Source organism: Panthera tigris, chromosome E1 (genome assembly GCF_018350195.1).
Source record: "Panthera tigris isolate Pti1 chromosome E1, P.tigris_Pti1_mat1.1, whole genome shotgun sequence".
Lineage (NCBI taxonomy): Eukaryota > Metazoa > Chordata > Mammalia > Carnivora > Felidae > Panthera > Panthera tigris.
Window position 1 is genome coordinate 21,686,115 of NC_056673.1, and position 18,893 is coordinate 21,705,007.

Below are 18,893 nucleotides of genomic sequence, written 5' to 3' on the forward strand. Positions count from 1 at the left end.
TCCAAAGGAGGCAGCCGTCCAGGCTGGTGTGCCTGGACAGGACCTGGTGGCCCTGCACCCCTCCCCCAGACCTTGCCCCCCTGCATCTCTACCATTTGCCTGTTCCTGAGTTTTAGCCTTTATAATAACCTGGTAAAAGTTCTGAGTTCTGTGAGCCATTCTGGCACAGTGGGAACCCTGAAACCTTGAGCTACAGCCAACTGGTCAGAAGCATGGGAGGCCGGGACTCTCACTGGCGTCTGAAGCAGGGGACAGTCTCGTGGGATGAAGCTCTTAACCCGCTCTGCACCAACTCTGGTAGCTAGTGTCACAGTTGAATTGCAGGCCACCCAAGCTGGTGTCCCAAGAGCTGGACAATGGCTTGCTGTGAGGAATAACCCCACACATTTGGAGCCAGAGGATTATAAGTAGAGACCGATCAGACAGGCGTCAGATTCGAGGCTTCTCCGGCTAGAAATGGGGACCGACTACCACCAGACTTGGACCTCCCTGTGTCCTCCGCCTGCCTCCCCACCCCCACTGGCTAATGACCACTCTCACATCTGCTGTTCTCTCCCTAGCTTCATTCTGAACTTGGGAAAGCAAAGAACAGGATGATCTCTGGGGATCTCCTCCAACTATAATAATCTCGAATTAATTCTGGGCAAACTGAGACGCCCACTGTGGGTGGCCATGGCCAGCAGTTTGGGTCCAGTTGGGGGTGCAATCCCTTCCTCTCTTCACACACCACCAACCTCACCCTAAACCTTGTTCCCAAACCCGTCACATAGCAATGAGTTTTGCCTGCGAAGAAGTAGTTAGAAACGAAAGACATGGGGCGCCAGGACCCCTCTTCTTATAGTCTTTCCCCTTCCGTGGGGTCAATCAGATGCTTCTGCTCCCTCTGTTCTTCCTCCACCTGGTCGATGATGATGAGGGTTCCCACGAGGAGCCCGATGTCACCTGAGTCCCCCACAGGAAGACGCAGCTGACCTCCAGAGCGTGGGGACCTGCCCCGTTCTAGGAAAGGAGCAGTGAATGAGAAGCAGGGTGGGGTGGTGATCAAAGTGCCTGCTCGGGACTTCTCAAAGTGGCCTGCAACTGAGCTGGCTTTCCTTGTGCTAAGCATCCCAGGCTTCAGGCAGAGGAGGCTGGGGCCCCTAGACCCCCATTCCAGCTCTGCCTTGTCCTAGCTGTGTGACCAGCTGGAACCTCTCTGAACCTCAGGTTTCTTCATGTCCTAAGGGGATTCCAAGGACAAGGCTGCTGTAAGAATTAAATGAGGGACTGCATGGGTCGTGATGCGCACGCCGGCACCGTGAGCACGTCCTGTAGCAAAGACGGTCAGCACCGCTCCCTGTGCCTCACACGGTGCCGGGCGCCTCGTACGGTGTTAGTAAAGGTCTGAGAATGGGAAGATGGAGAGAAGAGAGAAAAGAAAGAAGGCGGCAAAGGAGGACACGCGTGGTAAGAGGCCGGGACCATGGCTGTGAACAGTGAACACATCTGACCTGTGTGAGTGTCTGCGGAGTTGGGGGTGGGTCACAGTCTGCTCAGAGCGCCCCGCGGGGTTCCACTCTGCCCCCCTCCTTGTCCCCACTGAGAAGCCCCACTTGCCGAGCTCCCACTGACCCCTAGTTTAAGGAGCCTTAGGGCCTGGCACCAGCAGGTGAAGCTGTCCTCATGAGGGAGCCAAGGGGACACATGGCCTCCCTGGGCTTCAGGGAGACTGCCGACAGCCACCTGCTGCATGCCACACACATTCCCTGCAATCTACACGTATTCAACCTGATAGAGAGGCGCCTATTTATGTCACTGCATGACTGGAGGCAGGTCACCTGTCAGAGCCAGTTTCCTGACCTGTAAACCGGGGAGGGCGAACAGCCCCTGCCCTGCTGACCTCGCAAGTGGGGGTGGTTCTAACTCTAGAGGACTGAGGGCTAGATAAAGGTGTTACTATTGGGGTCACCTCCAGCACTCTCTTTGGGCAAAGCATCGCTTGGTGTCCTGCAGATGCAAAATAGAGTCCGTTTCTTTCCTGGGGAAGGCAGAGGGGAGGAAGGTGATGTCAGGAGAGGGGGTGCTCCAGGTCCCTTTCAGCTCTGGCCGCAGGTTAGACCCTCCCGGCCCCCTGCCCTGCTCTGCTCTGGGTGGGGGCTGGGCTAGTGCCTCCCAAATACCCACCCGTGCTTCCTCAGCTTGAGAACTCCTACAGGCTCCTCCATAAAGTGAACATAGATAAACCGAAGGAAAATAATCTGAACATCACTCTGCACGGCGATGTATACCCCTCCCCCAGAGTTCAAGGGCCTGTGAACTATGAGATGAAACATTTATGAACCTGGTTTTTAATAGCTCGCATTTATCAAACACGGATTACACGTCAAGCGCTATGCGAAGCACGTGATAGGCTTTATCCCAGCGAGGGCTCACAGCACCCTATGAAGTGGGGCCCGCCACCACCCCGTTCTCAGGGGGGGAAACGGGCAGAGCTATTTATGGCAAACCAACACCCCGGCTCCGTCTGATTTCAGGGCCAAGCGCTGTGCTCCAGGCCACTGACCGGGGCTGGACAGACAGCCTGAGAGCCTCCTCTGCCTTGCACCTTGGGCCCTCTCTGGGCCTTTTTCCTTACCTGCAAAGGGAGGTCACCAGGCTGCCACTGTAGGTCACTCTCAGACCTACAGTCCCATGACCTCTTCTTGCTTAAATCCTCCGGCCTCTTGCTTTTCTTCTGTTTTCAACTTCCCAATACCCGCAAAATGTATTTGAAACCAGGGCAACTAGCCTGGAGACCTGCTCTTAAGAGGAGTTATCACAAGATTTTGGCCACTCCGTTGCTTGAAGCAGAAGATCTTTTTCCTGATTTTCTTCTTCCCTATACAATCCAAAAACTCTAGAGAGTCGTTGTTGGATGGAATCAGCTTTGGAAATCGTGGCATCACATGACTACACTTGATATACACATTGGTCATGGGCTAGGAACCCATCCCGCCGTCCTAGAAGCCCACATCTCATGCTTTACCTGGGACAGATAATTCCCGAAAGTTTGCTCTGGAGTATTAAAACGTTCTTGGCTAAGAAGGACTATCACCACTTACTACGCACCCTCCTAGAGATCCACAGTGAATGTAAAAGAATCCCAGTAAAGGTGCTGATAAGTCCTGCAGTAAAGAAATCTTGGCAGTTTTGTTTCATCTAGATTCTTCTCAAGCTTCCTTGGCCACAGAACCCTTTTAGTGAATACCCAAACCGAATGCTTAAAACGGAGCATACTAGTCCCTGCCAAAGCCACATGCCATCTTCTTGGTTCCCCATGTCAATGCTTCTTGAAATCCAGAAGATGGGCTATGAGTGAACCAAGTACAGAATGTAGGGTAATGCTAGGTGTCACGGTACCAGACGCACTGCTTCTTGCCTCACAGGGGGTCTGATGAGCTGGGAGGCCTGCAATTAACAAGGCAGCTGGCCCAGTGGGGCAGGAAGCACTGTCATCCAACAGCCAGGTGGGCCCAACTGGGTGACAATAAAGCCACGGCAGAAAGCCACACCTTTTCATTTTAAGGGCGGCTCTGAACCCTTCCGGCTGTCTGTGGGGTTGGGGAATTCATTCATTAGCACATTGTGAAAGGATGAAAACAGACACATTAGGAAAGACAGAATGATCTCACCCTACCTCTCATATACTTTCCAGAACAGGATCAGTTAGAGCAAAGTCACTGCCACCCATTACTCCACCTAGTAAAGCTCCATTAAACTCTTACTCTGTGCAGACTCTGAAGATAATGCGGTGATGAATTAGATTCAGCCAGTGCCTTCCAGGGGTTCACAGTTCATGCGGAGACAGGCGTGCAAACAGTTACAATACTGTTGTAAAGTGCGCAAGAGAGAACCTACATCTGTCTCTTCCCAAAGCAACATCCACATCCTGAGCATCTTCTATGTCCCAGAGGCTGCTCTAGGCATGGAGGGAATAGACAAAAAGGACACGGCCCCCGTCCAAAAGATGTTTCTGGCCTCTGGGATGCTTCCGCACCCAAACTGCTCCTCGAACAGTCAAACATGTCCTCCTCTCAACTTTGGACTTCCCCATCACGGTGCTCATCACATCATCACGAATTTATTAGAATGCTTGCTTTTTCCCCACCCAGGCTGCAAGCTCCCGCAAGGGCTGGGCCCTGCATTACTGATGTTTGTATAATAAGTGTATCTCTTAGCAACTGCCCGAAGATAGTAAATGCTCAGCAAATGCCTTTTGAACTAAAGAGATGCATGTCAGGGTAAAGGAAGTTTGTAACTCAGTATATTATAAGGCGACTCTGATGCATGCCCCGGAAGAGGAAGAAGCGTTCAACCGAGAGATAACAGGGATCCCTCTGGGTGAGTATGGGAGAAAGGAGAGCTCAGGAGGGCTCGTGGAAAACGTGCATCGAAATGGACGCTGGAAGACGAGTAGACTTTCAACAAATGAATACTAGGGGACTTAAAAGGAGTAAATTCTGGAAACAAACAGGAAGAGGGGCACCCGGGTGACTCAGTGGGTTAAGCATCGACTACGGCTCAGGTCACAATCTCGCAGTTTGTGAGTTCGAGCCCCGCATCCAGCTCCGTGCTTGCAGGGTGGGGCCTGCTCTGGATTTTCTCTCCCTTTCTCTCCCTGCCCCTTCCCCACTTATGTGTGCACACTCTCTCTCTCTCTCTCTCTCAAAATAAATAAATAAATAAAGAGTTAATTTTTTATTTTTTATTTTATTTTTTTTTTTAAATAAAACCGAACAGGATAAGCAAAGGTGAGGAGCTGACTGGGAAAAGAAAGCATTCCGGAGGGAGCACGCCGTGTGTCTGACCAGAGTTTAGGGCATGTGTCACCAAGAGCTGGAAACTGAGGCTTCCCACCTCTTGGGAAGGCAACGGGACCCCACTGACTGATGAGAGCAAAGCAGTGATGTAGTAGCTGAGTCTTAGACGGGGCTGTGTGACAGTGGTGAATAGGGGAGGGGAGGAAGAGAAGCCGGCAACGGGTGGATTAGAAACATCCATTTTCAATCGGCCGTCCTACCCCCTAAAGAAATTGCCAGCCCCCCCATCCCCCCACACACACCGGCCCCACAGCCCAAGCCTCAGAAGAATCATCCTTGCACTGATCAAGTCTCCTCCCTTTCAACCACCGGGTCACATAAAGGTCTCTGCCCCCAGCTCCACTCCAGTCCTGAGCTGTCACCAGCCAGAACCTGATCACAGCCAGCCCTGACTCAGCCCTGCCTGGTCACCCCACTGCCCCTCCGGGGATGCCGGCCTGAGGTCCCCTGACAGCGCAAGCAGTGGTCAGGACTGCCAGCTGATGGCATCATCCTAAGCTTGAATCCTGTCCCCAGAACACCAAGAGACCTTTCACGCTTTATCAAAAACGAGAGGGAAAAATATTTCAGAAGGGGATTCCACAGGTCTTTCTTTTAATCTCTCTTGGGGTCTGCTGGGCAGGGGCCGCTGCTGAGGACCACTGCTCACGGGATGGGGGCCAGGGGAGGGGAGAGGCCTCTGGAAGGTTTGAGAATCTGGAACAAGGCATCTGAGTGCTGGCCCTTTGCTGAGTTACCTTGGGTCAAACCCCTCCCTTACTGGGGGAAGTTAGGATCCCTGGCTGTCTGGGAGAACTTTTGTGACAATTGTGGGTGCTGTCCTGGAATCCGAGGTACCTTTCTCTGCACCCCAGAGCTTGATGCTGTGCGATGTCTGAGGAAGGAGGGTCCTAATGCCTCTGCAGGGAACAAACGTCACGATGAAGAAGAGGGAAGACAAGTCTGGCTAACCCGGCCTGGGGGCCTTGCTAGAGCATGACTTTGGAAGAGCCCCCCAACTTCCTGGAGCTTGAATTTCCTCAGCTATAACATCCGCCAGCCCTACCACGGTGGGCTGTTGAATCAGATGGCGAGTGTACACGTGAATGTTCCCTAAAAGCTGTGAGGGCTCAGAAAAGCGGATCATGCCTCAACCACCCACCCGGAAGCCTGTGCCTAGCTGGCCTGTTCAGTCGGCAGAGGGAACCCAAGGCCTCCCTAGAAACACATTCTCCTTCAGAGAGAGGCCTAAGCCCCAATCTAACTCATCAGGGCCCTGACTGCAGTCACCCCAATTTAATACCTGCCTCCCCCCTTCACTGTGAGCATGAACTGAGATCATCTGTGTAAAGGAAGATGATAAATACCAAACATTTAGAGGCGCCTGGGTGGCTCAGTCATTTGAGCGCCTGACTCTTGATTCCGGCTCAGGTCATGATCCCAGGGTCTTGGGATCAAGCCCCATGTTGGGCTCTATGCTGAGTGTGGAGATTAATTAAGATTCTTAACAATTTAATGGGGCGCCTGGGTGGCTCAGTTGGTTAAGCGTCCAACTTCGGCTCAGGTCATGATCTCACAGTTCGTGGGTTCGAGCCCGGCACTGGGCTCCGTGCTGACAGCTCGGAGCCTGGAGCCTGCTTCGAATTCTGTCTTCCTCTCTCTCTGCTCCTCCCCCATTCATGCTCTGTCTCTCTCTCTCTCCTTCAAAAATAAAGACATTTTAAAAAATTAAAATTCTTAAGAATCTAAGAAAAATCAAGAGAAATCTTAAGATTATCTCTCTCTATATTACTAATATATATTTACTATTTATTATATACCAGACTGTACGCTGGGCTTCTATTATCTGATTTAGTTAAATGTTCATACTAACTCTTTCATACATATGTGATATAATGCATGAGATATATCTCATAAGATATGTGATCTACATATATATGTGAGAGACGATATGGATACAGATATATTTTCTCATCTTAGAGGCAATGAGAGGATATGAACTCAGGTCTCTCCGCCTCCAAGGATCTTGCCTTTCTCTTCGCGATGTCCTACTCTTCTTTACGTGGTACAGGGCAAGGGGCGAGTTTCTCTGGCCGGGGGGTGGTAGTGCCATGGTAATGCTCAGTAAATGTGCGCTCTTTCCCCTTCCCTTCTAAAGAAGGTGCCGGGAGGAACCACACTGTTGAGAATCCCCAGGGCCCTGGAATGGACCAGGGTGGCCTGGTCCTGTTGCGCAGGCTATACAACATCAGCCGTGGCTCCGGGATGCTGGACAGAAGCCCAGGACGAAGACACACACATGCATGGCCACAGGCCAGGGGACTGAGGGTGCCAGTGAGGTTGGTGCCCACCTGGCTTGGGAAGCCTGGAAGGGCCTGGCATCAGCAAGGGGAAGCTGTTCTTGGGAGGGAGCCAAGGGAACCCACAGCCTCCCTGGGCCTCACTATGCCTGTTGAGGCCACCTGCTATGTGCCAAGTGCTGTCTCCTGAAAAGCAAATTTATTTACATCTGAGGACAACCCTTTGACAGATTGGGTTTTCATCCCAATCTACAGATAAACCAGTAGTTCTCAACCAGGGACAATTTTGCCCCCCAGGAGGCACTGGGCAGAGAAAAATTGAGGAGAGGGGAGGTACTACTGGCCAGAAATACTGCTAAACACCCTACGGTGAACAGGACAGCCTCTCCTCACAAAGAAGTATCTGGTCCAAAATGTCAATAGTCCCAAGGTCGAGAAATCCTGAGATAAAGAAACGGTTTCTCTGAGAAGCTTACCAAGTTCACATAGCTCACGAGTGCTGGAATCGGCTTCCAGGTCCTGATCCTCTGATTCTGAAACCAATGCTCTTTCTTTATATCTGTGATGGGGAGACAAGTGCCCACCAAAGCCAAGGAAACTGAAGAACAGAGAAGCCTACATTCCTTCCGGCAGACAGAGTCAAGTGCATCCTGATGAAAAGTCCCCCTGAAGTCTGAAATGCCCCAACAGGAAACACCCCAAAGCTTCCCAAGATGATGTTGTCATTGATACCAAAGGTTTGGGACTTGTAAATGATGATCTCTTCGCATTTGGAATTTTGTAAGTGGTCGGTTCCCTCTGTGACCGCCCCACTGCCACCCGCAGGCACAGCATCTGTCCTTAAGTGCTCATGGCCTGGGTGAGCTCCCCAAAGTCCCGACAGGAACCACACTGCCCTCAGTCACCTCAACCAGGCCCCTAGGGGTGGACTGTACAGTTCATACCACCTAGGTCAAGAGCCTGACACACAGTAAGTGCATAATAGGGAAGGAGAGAGTCGGGCAGATGAGTGTGAGGACAGCCATGGTAGGCATGAGCCAGGGAGGCCAACACAAGCACCATGACAGCTCAGAAGCAAGACTCTGCACTGAGTCCTGTGAAAAGGCACGATAAGGCTCCAGGTCAGCAAATGGCCCCTCTTCTCAACGCCAGTTGGCACCATGTATCCCAGAAACCAAGTCTCTACTCACGATGGTCCCATGATTAGTTAGGTCTGATGCCAGGAAGGAAGCCCTGCATGTCACCATTTTGGTAGGCAGACAGACAGCCAATCCTTCCTAAGAGTGGGCAGCTGAGCCCTGACTCTGGCCCTGGCTGCCTCACCCCACAACTAGGCAGTAATTTCTGGGCCCCTACAGTCCATACCCCTCACTTGGGCAGAAAGAACAGCATCCCAATCTTTGGAATCCTACTTTACTGGACAGCTACAGCCAGCCACAGGCGTCACTGAGAGTCTGGCAACCAGAGAGTGAAGCTTGAGACCCCACAGGCCTGTCACAGCTCCAAAGCCAAATGGGATACTTTGCCTGAAATAAAGGCTCTTCCTGCTGGGGAAGTTGGAAAGCCCTTGATTAATAATTCCAAGAGCAGAACCTCCCAGCTTCTCTGACTTCTGGCCAGGAAGGCCTCAGCCAGCTATGGCCTGGCCAGCCTAGGCAGGCTGAGAACCACATTTGTTGCCTATGGCCAAGCGGTGACAAACAGGCCTGCCCATTGGTCGCTGGTATCCTGAGAACAAGAACATGGCAGGCACACAAGTTGGGCTACGGAGAGAGAGGACTAAAGGACCAGGGCAAGCACTAGCACCTTGGTGGGAGAAGACCACTCAGCAAACCTAGCACTGAGATTTGCTACCGACACTCCAGCTTGCTGCTTCTCTGACTAGTAGTGTTCAACCTTGGCCGCACATCTGAATGAACCCAGTGAGCTTTGAAAAATCCCGCTGCCCAGACTTCAACCCAGACGTCTCTGGAGGGGGACCCAGACATCCGTATTGTTTAAAGCTCCCCAAGTAATTCCAATGGGCAGCCAAGGCTGAGGATCATAGACTTTCATCTTTCCTTTCGGCCTTAGTTAGTTCTCCTGGTACATGATGATTCTGTTTTTCAGTGCCCGAGTATTGTTTACACTCTAAAGTTAGTAATTCACACCAAGGACCTGAGCTCCACAAAGAAAGGATTGAAAGGTAAGAGTCCAAAAAGGCAAGACTCTTACGTTTTAAATAATCACAAAACAATCAAACAGTAATCATATTTTTTGCAACATCTTTCTTATGGAAACCATGCTCGACCAGGGTGTGGTCAAGCACAATTCTTAAAAAAACAGAAAATGTGATCATGTCACTCAGAACACTCAATAGCTCCCCATGACCTACGACACTCAGACAGGCTGGGGTCCTTCCCGGGGAGTTGCTGGCCTACACTTGAAGCACTGCCCTCCTGCTTCTGACTTTACCCAAGCACACACCTTGCATACCCCAGGCCCACCTGTCCGGAAACTTCAAAGGCACCGCTCCTAGCCCTTCCCCATATCAAAATTCTACTCCTGAAGGCCGAGCTAAAATGCAACCTTCTTCACGAAGTTATTCCAGTCCCCCCAGTTGGAACGAATCCCTCCCTCCTCTGCCACACGCCACCCCCGCCATGCACAGTATAGATAATTCTCTCATGACAGTTCTAATTAAAAGTATATATTTATGTATCTGCAGCCCTCTAAAAATACGACATTCGCCTGAGGGCAGGGAATGTGCCTTATCCATCCTGGCACAAAGTAGGCCCTCAGGGAAGGCAGAATGAATGAATGAATGAATGAATGAACAGCAGGTTGAATAAACTACACATTATAGATATGTGCTTGGTTCTCCACGACTGAGACCTTAGTCATCATGTGCTGTTCAGTTGTGAGATGCTTTCCCAGCAAACAGACGGAAGTATTTTCCCAGGAAGGTAGCTTTGAATCCATCAAGCGAAATCATCATTACCCATGTTCCGTGTTAATCCTCTGGGCTCATAAGCATGCCAGATAATTAGCGCCCCTGTGCAGGCAAGGCAGGGACCAGGCTGTGTGAAGGAAACGCTGTCTCTGCTTGTGGACTATCAGGCAGAGGATGCAGGGTAAGGGACAGAGAACCACGACGCCAAGGGCTCCCGGGGACAGTCGTGCTTGTGTCTACTGGGTGCCTCTCCCCTCCATGAGCGCATCCCCGCCCCACCCCTGTTCCACCCAGAAGTGCCCCCTGCAGGCATTATAGCCAGATAGCTGTTGAATTATCCAGTTCCGCAGGGAAATACAGGCTGGAGACAGGTGAATGTGACACTGCCACACTTACCCCGTGACCTGTGCCCCCTCCCAGCAGAAGCTCTACTTCGAGTACTGCCTAGAAAGGCAGAACGGGGGAGAGCATGAGAACAGGAACTTTGAGACCTTGGCGATTTCCTAAATCTCTTGTGCCTCAGTCATATACACAAAATGGAAGGAAGAAAGGACCTCCCCCATCACATCGTTGGAAGATGCTTTCAACACTGCCCGGGCCTGTAGCAAAATGCTCAGTAGATGATCTGCTCGCTTCATTTACCCCGACAGTTCAAGGGAATGGAATCTCCATGTAAGACTTCCCTTTCTGCCCCACCTCTTCTGCTCCCACTGAGTGGAGGGAGCTGCTCCACGAACCCCCTGGAGACAGGTGCCAGGCAGCACAAGTATCAGGCCATCTAGCTGGGGAAGCTCCAGGGAAGTGATGAGACACAAAGGGACCAGCCAAATAATTCAGATCCCTACGGCTCACACTTCATGACCTGCCTTATGCCCTGTGGTCAGTGTCGTCACAGCCTGCTCCACCAACCCTAGCTCCTGTCACCTCCGCCCTGGGCCAGTGAGAACCGTGTTGAAAAGATGAACAGTCCTATCTTGGGATACCATGGCATCTGGAAGGAGTCTGTGGTTGCCTTGACTACTGCTGAGTAGAGTCCTACTGTCCTTCTGGCTCCCTTCCCACCCATAAACATTCTCTGGTGAACACCTTATTATCTGTGGTCCATCTGGGAACTCGCCATCCAGCATCCACCATCCATCCAAAGGGTAACAGTTCTTGCCTTTACAGGAGGAACTGTACCTGGTCCCCAGTTGACTAGCGGATGCTCTTCTTTACAAAGGAATGTCAGCTAACACATGTAGAAAGAACGATAGAATTGGGGACTCACTATTTCACAACCCCTAGTGAAACTGTTAATTCCGGTTCAAATACCATGGTAAACAGAATGTTTGCAGGGTACCACAGCATCTATCATCCCACAGATGATGGGGATAATCTGATCGTGGGAGAGGATGCAACAGGGAGATCCAGAGGTTGCCACCTTAACCACGTGATCAAAACTAGCATCTCTAAGACTGGGACAACCACAGACTAGGCTCATCCTGTTTTGAGATGACAGGAAGTACGCAGCTTCATCCAAGGAGTCCTCTTGCCAAAATCATTACCCTAAATCTCATCAAGCCCTTAAACCTAACTCCCTGTTTACAAGAAATGCAGGGCAGGGAGGAACTGGTTGAGTGAAACCACAAGGAAAGAATCCGATTGTCGAAAACAATTGGTCTGTTTTCTTCCAAAAGTCAATACTAAAAGAAGTGTGAATAGCAGCATTATTCAGAACCACCCAAAATGTAAATGACTCAAATGTCCATCAACTGATAGAGATAAATAAAGTGAGGCACAGTCATACAATGGACCATCATTTGGTAATAAAAAGGAATGAAGTATGATGCACGCTACAACATGGACGGACCTTGAACACAAAAGGTCTATCACAAAAGACCACATACTGTAGCGTATGATTGCATTTGTAGAAATGTCCAGGATAGGCAAATCTACGGGGACAGACAGCAGACTGGTAATTACCCGAGGCTAAAGTAGAAGGGTTTGGGAGAAAGGGGAGAGGAAGTGGCAACTGCTAATGGGCAGAGTGTTTCTTTTTGGAGTAATGAACATATTCTACAATTCACAATACTGCGGATGCACTAAATCCACTGACTTTAACACTTTCTATGGATAAACTGTAGGATATAAGAATTGTATCCCAATACAGCTATTTTTTTAAAACTCTGCATGTACGTGTGTTAGGCTGGGGGAGACGTTTTCGATTAAGGAGACAGAATAACCAAATGCAGCCCATGAATCTTGATTGTATCTCGAATGGATCCTGAATGTTTCAAGTTAAATGCTGTAAAAAATGTTTGGGGGACAACTGAGGAAATCTGAAGACGAACGGGAGGCAGCCTGTTTACAGTCAGAGCACACACAAGGAGGGCACAAGAGCCTGGCAGGATAGGACAGGACCCATGTGAGGAGGCATCCAAACAGAGCAGCAGCCCACAGGAAAGGGAGATGGTCTCCATTCAAGAAAATGGGAGGAAAACAGTAGATAAGATAATGGGAGGCTGATTTCCTACTGCTGGAGAAAGGAGAGGCTGATATGAAAAGAGGAAAAATCTAGAATGAACCCTGTGGTAGTAGACAGGGATTGACAGTATTGGTGTGAGGGGCACCTGGCTGGCTCAGTCAGTGGAGCCTGTGACTTTTGATCTCAAGGTCGTGAGTTCGAGCCCCACTTTGGCTTTGGAAGTATTGGTGTGGGATCAAGGTTTTCACTGTAGATGTAAATGTGTGTGTAAATACCCTAGTTCCATCCACTGAGCCAGGGAGGAGGGGAACTCTAGTTGTGATGATCATACCCAGAACCCAGATCAGAGCTCTAAGCAGCATTTCCCACTAAAAGGACCCAGTCTTAACTGGAGATGACTAACCACAGGACTGAATAAGGAAAAGAAAGAGATGGGCCAGAAACTCTAAAAGTGCTCAAAAGTTGCCAGGAAATGTCAAAAGAACACAAAAGTCAGCCGGAAGAGGTTCCCAAGTACAGAAAAACTGGAGTTTTGAACTAAATAATGATACAACCAGATTATAACCCATTGAATAAAACAGAGATCTGAACCTACATTGATACAAATATATAAATGAATAAAAAAGGGAGACGAGAGAGCTCTTCTGTGTTTTAGAAAGTCAACTAACAAATGTGGATGAAATGATGGAATTAGAAAATCACCATTTGGTGAGTATCACGGCAGTAACTCAGGCAAGAAAAATCAATGATGATAAAACCAGCGGGTGAGAGAGAGTTGAGAAGTGGGGTTTTACATGGTCTCAAAGTGTCTTCCTGGAGGACACCGTGGTAATCAAGTGACAAAAGTGAACACCGTAAGTACTGGGACAAATGGGGACAAACTGGGACCTCTGGGCAGAAGGCAGTGGGAAGAAGCCTGGATCAGTTCTGTGAAACTCAGCCAAAAATTCACCACCTGGGTCTAATCAAGAGGGAAACCCAAACTGGAAATCAAGATGGTTGCCCTTGAATTATAAGAAGTGTCAAGGTCATGGGGCACCTGGGTGGCTCAGCCGGTTAAGCGTCCAACTTCAGCTCAGGTCAGGATCTCACAGTTCGTGGGTTCAAGCCCTGTGTCAGGCTCTGTGCTGACAGCTCAGAGCCCGGAGCCTGCTTCAGATTCTGTGTCTCCCTCTCTCTTTGCCCCTCCCCTGCTCATGCTCTGTCTCTCAATAATAAATGAAAGTTAAAGAAAAAAGTTTTAAGAAATGTCAAGGTCATGAAAGTCAGGGAGAGACTAAGAAACGGTGGCAGAGTAAAGGAGGCTTGGGGGGATCTGACAACGGAGTGACCCGGCATGAGGTCCTCTGGACAGAGATGACATCAGTGGGACATGGGGGAACGGAGACACAGGAGGTCTTTGGACTAGTCTTGCAACATTTATATGTTCAAAATTGTTTCAAAAAAAAATAAAAAGAATTATGCACATCATCTCTTCTTGGAAGGTTTTCGGAGCCTACCCAGTGTTGCCTCTGGACCTGGTGCAAACTCTGCCTGTTTAGTGTCAAGTAATCTTACTGTGCGGCCTGGGCCTTACTCATTTCTATTTCTCTAGAGCTTAACCCAGAACATAGGAAGCACTCAGCAGATGTCTGCAGAATCGGTGTTCTGATTCTGAGACTGGCCGGCGTATCCCCGGACATGCTGACTGTTGGTAAATTCCTGCAGATTCTAAGTTCGAATACGCCTCTCTGCAAACCCGAGAGCATCTGTCTGCCCTGGCAGCAATGAGCTGCGTGTCCTGGACAGCGTCCTGCTTCTGAGGGGCACACTGCCTTGAGATCACAGGCTCCAAGGAGCAGCGCTCTTGCCTCATTGCTTTAGAGAGAACAATGGCTCCTGTTTGTTTAATCCCAGCCCATTGTGGCAGCCTTGACTGCACAGAGCTCACTCGTGATTCATGTGAATGTCACTTGAGCTCCCAGAGGTTTGCAGCCATAATTCAACATTTGTTAATAGCCACTTAAAATGTCCCTGAAATAGCTAACAGGCCCAGGGGATGGAAGGTGTTCTGCTAAGAAATCATTCCAGGAAGGCAGAAGCTGCCTTGGCCCAAACTTTAGAAGACACCGTTACTTCCAGTTCATGGAGATACTTCTCTCTCCGCACGCCGCCTCCTCACACTCCACGAAGAGAGGGACAGACACCAGGGAGAAGGAAGGAACCTGGAATCCCTACATCACAGAGCCCTGTTGCAGCCACTTCTGCTCTAGAGAGATGTCCCTCGACTGCCATATCTGGTGGGGGGTGGGGAACACAAGAGAACACAGTGCAGAGGATTGCACAGGAAAGCCTTAGTTTAAAGAACAGACAGGAATGGGGCACCTGGGTGGCTCAGTCGGTTGAGCGTCCGACTTCGGCTCAGGTCATGATCTCGCAGTTTGTGAGTTCGAGCCCCGCGTCGGGCTCTGTGCTGACCGCTCAGAGCCTGGAGTCTGTTTCAGATTCTGTGTCTCCCTCTCTCTCTCTCTGCCCCTTCCCGGCTCATGCTCTGTCTCTCTCTGTCTCAAAAATAAAGACGTTAAAAAAATTTTTTAAAAAATTACAGAAAGGAAGAAACAGAAGAACAGAGTCCTGGAGGAGCAGTCAGCAGGTTTCCACGTAGGTGGAAATGGCAAGAGGAAGAAACTCACATGGGTTGAGGTCTACCGTGCCATACTCCACAAATGACTGAAGTCTCCCCAAACCAAACTGAGTATTTGTCCAACTCGTGTACGATTTCAGGATCTGAATCCAGACGGTCTCGCTCCGGAGCCCAGTTCTTCACCACCATAGTGTTCTGCCACCTGCAAATGTGTCCATCACAGCACGCCCAGCCTGGATGTTCAAGTTCAGGTCGCTGGTTCAGAGGCAGAAGCTGCAGCCCCCAGACCGAGCTCTAGCCACCCGTTTCCTTAAACACAGCTGTGTCTCCTGAGGCTGTCATTTCTGCCCCCCGAAGTCGGATTTCAAGTGGGGAGGTGGAGGCAGAAAAAGCAGGCAGGGCAGAGTCACATCACATCCGATAACTGCCTCTCGCTTCCTAGGGTCAGACCCCTGAGCTCCTCCTTTGGCAACCTGGACAGATCCCAAGTGTCACCCTGGCAAGAGGAGACTTTTCAGGCTTCTAGACTTTCCTGAAGAAGGTGCTGTGGGATCGCTTGGCACCTCCACCTGTGCGTGCCGAACCAAGAGCCGGGCGGCCTTCCTGCTCTGCTTCAGCTCTGGCAGCGACCAACCTTCTGGCTCCGAGGGGAGGATGCAGGTAAGTTGAGGCACCTTGCGCCTAAATCCAACTCTTTTGAGCTGGAGAACTGCTGATGAACGGCCTGACTTCACTTGGTTCGGCCCAGTGCAAATAAGCTTGATGTCTCACAGAAAACACCCCAAGGAAATCAAAAGGCATGACTCCAATCCCCAATGGTGACACTTTCCTGCTGAGTGACCCCGTGCCCGTCACTAAACCTCTCTGAGCCTTATTTATGTTCAGCGGTGAAACAGACACACTGTTACCTTACCCAGTTTCAGCATTCTGGTGAAGATCAAATAGCATCTTCTAAAGAAAGCATCAAGGATCTAGATTATCTGGTTCAAATCTCAATTCTCCCAATTCTTAGCTAAGTGACCTCAGTCTTATCATTTAACCTTTCTGAGCCCCCATTTTTTCCATACAAAAACAAGAGCTACGAATATCATATAATTCACAGAGCTCTGGCGAAGTACTTAAGTTAGAACAGCACCTGGATATATGATGTGCTCAGAAAATGTTAGCCACTGGCTAACAGGCTTTGTAAACAACACGGGGTGACCCAATGAGAGGAATTCCATTTCTGACATAGTTGTAAGTGTCTCCGGTAGCTTACAGCCAACAGTAATGGCAGGCACTGGGTGCCTGGCTTGACTACAGACTCATTCCCCGTACTCTTGACACCTGCTGATGTCAGTATGGACTTCCCAAAAAATCTTTTCGCTCTTGGATTCTCCCATCACTATGCTTTACCCCTGGCTCCTCTTAGTAATAATGAAAATAACAACAGCAACAAAGTAGATGGTGCTGTGCATCTGGCCCAGAGCTGAACTTTCCTTTTTATCACTTCATTCAATGACTGCGAACAATCCTTTAAGGCAAGTGCCAGGATTATTGTTACTGAAGAGAGGGGGAAACTGAGCTCTGGAGAGGGTAAATACTTTGCCCAAGGTCGTTACTAAGCTCTGTTTTTGACTCCCAGAACCCTTCACTTCTGACACCAAACACGTGGGTTTCCCCCCACACCAAGCAATTCTGATACCGACTCCTCAAAGTTTGTGCAGGACCCCACGGGGTAAGGGCTCAGTCCCATGAGACTGCCCCCCACTTCAGGTGCCAGTTATGAGTCCAAGTCACCCACACTTCTGACCAGTTAGCTATACATCAGAGATTCCCACAACCCCCTCCTCGGGTTCATAAATTTGTTAGAATGGCTCACAGAAACTCAGGAAAAGTTTACTTACTGGTACTGCTTTATTTATAGGATACAATTCAGGTTGTATCCAAGATATGGGGGAGGGGCACAGAGCTTCCATGCCCCTCCCCCAGGCACGCCACCCTCCCAGCACGTCCCAGAAGCACTCGGAATCCCCTCATTTGGAGATTTCTGTGGAGGTTCCATTACACCGGCACGCTGGATTAAATCACTGGTCACTGGTGACTGACTCAACCTCCAGCTCTCTCTCTTCTCACTCACATGGTTGGTCCCTCTGGCAACCAGCCTCCAACCTAAAAGCTATCTGGGGAGCCCCCAAGAGTCACTTCATCAGCATAACATCAGGTATGGTTGAAAGGCTCTTCATATGCATAGCCAAAGATGTGCCTCTCACCCAACCCCTCAGGAAATTCCAAGGGCTTTCAAAGCTCTTGTACCAGGAACCAGGAATGAAGACCAAATACATATTTCTTATTAATCAAGAAATCACAGTCACACGAGCCTGGTGCATACACCTACCCGACACGCAATTCCATGATTATACCACAGAGCTAAGATATCTCATTATGTCATTATCTCAGGTGCCAAAGCCCCTTCATCTTTCCAACATTTGCCACAGTCCCCTGGTGCTCTTGGGCAGGGCATCCTCTGGGCCCTGCCTTGACATCAGCCTCCTTCCCAGCCCCTGTAGCTGGGTCTATCTCTACCCACCAGCCACTCCAGAGTCACCTCTAATCCATATACCTCCCAGTCTCTCCAGACTGCACATGGAACCAGGCCAGACCAAACCACCCCAAGATCTGCTCTCTAGGTTTGGATCTAGAGCCTAGAACTTATGACAAATTCCTCTGGGAACTGCTTCTCAAGGAAGGCATGCACACTCACTTTGGGAGGTCAGCTCTTTGAACAGCCACCCCAAGCCCTGGCTACCAGCACCCACAGACTTCCTGTTTGAAGGAACTGTGTATCCGCTCTCTCCTCTATAAGGACTGTCCCCCAGCACCCTCTTATTCCCGGCTTCAGAAACACTTAGCATCAGCACTACACAGTATTGGGAAATAGGGTGGTTCTGCAGGCTGTGTGAGCTGGCTTGCATCTATTATCCATTCTTTCCAAAGACAAAGGCCAATGGTCCTCACCTCTGACTTCAAATATCTGTTCAGGAAGGAAATAAATCAAAGATGCTCAGCTTTGGAAGTAACTTTAGAGGCCAGTAAATCCAACTCTTCACTTGACATTGATCTACCTCCACAGCACTGCCAATAAGCAATTGTGTGGCCTCGGCTGGGGCTGATGACCGGGCACAGGTACTCTAACCTCCCAGGAGAGCTCCCTCCAATCAGCAGGTAGCCACCTCTCTGAACTTCTGTCCCCCACCCCCAACTGCTGTTAGCTCTGCCCTTGGCCTTGCACAGAGAAAGCTTTATTCCTCTTCCCTAGGCCTGCCTTCCAAGGGTTTGAGGAAAGCAACTGCCCTGCCTTGGGTCACCTACTTCCCTCTTCAGGCTAACGGTCTCAGTTCTTTCCTTTGCTCCTCATCACTCATGGGTTCTGTGACCTACGAGGAGCATCACCCTTGGTCAGCCAAACATCGCTCACCACCTCCTGCTTTAGAGATGGGCCCGAGCCACTGCCACCACGGAAGGCTCCTCCCTGTGGCTCAAAGCCAGGCTGATGCACATCCAGGAAGAAATGGCAGCGAGGGTTGGCTGGGGGAGGGGCATGGGAAAGGGAGGTTTTCAGAGAGAGCAGAACTGGGAAAAGATGAGAATTCAGGTGTTGGTGAAGGTGTGAGCTAGAATGTGAGCAGCTGCGGGTATGCAGCAGCTGAGAGACTAGGGATAGCTCAGCTCTTAGGATATGGGCAGCTTTGGGAAGGGCTTTCCTTGGACCAGAAGG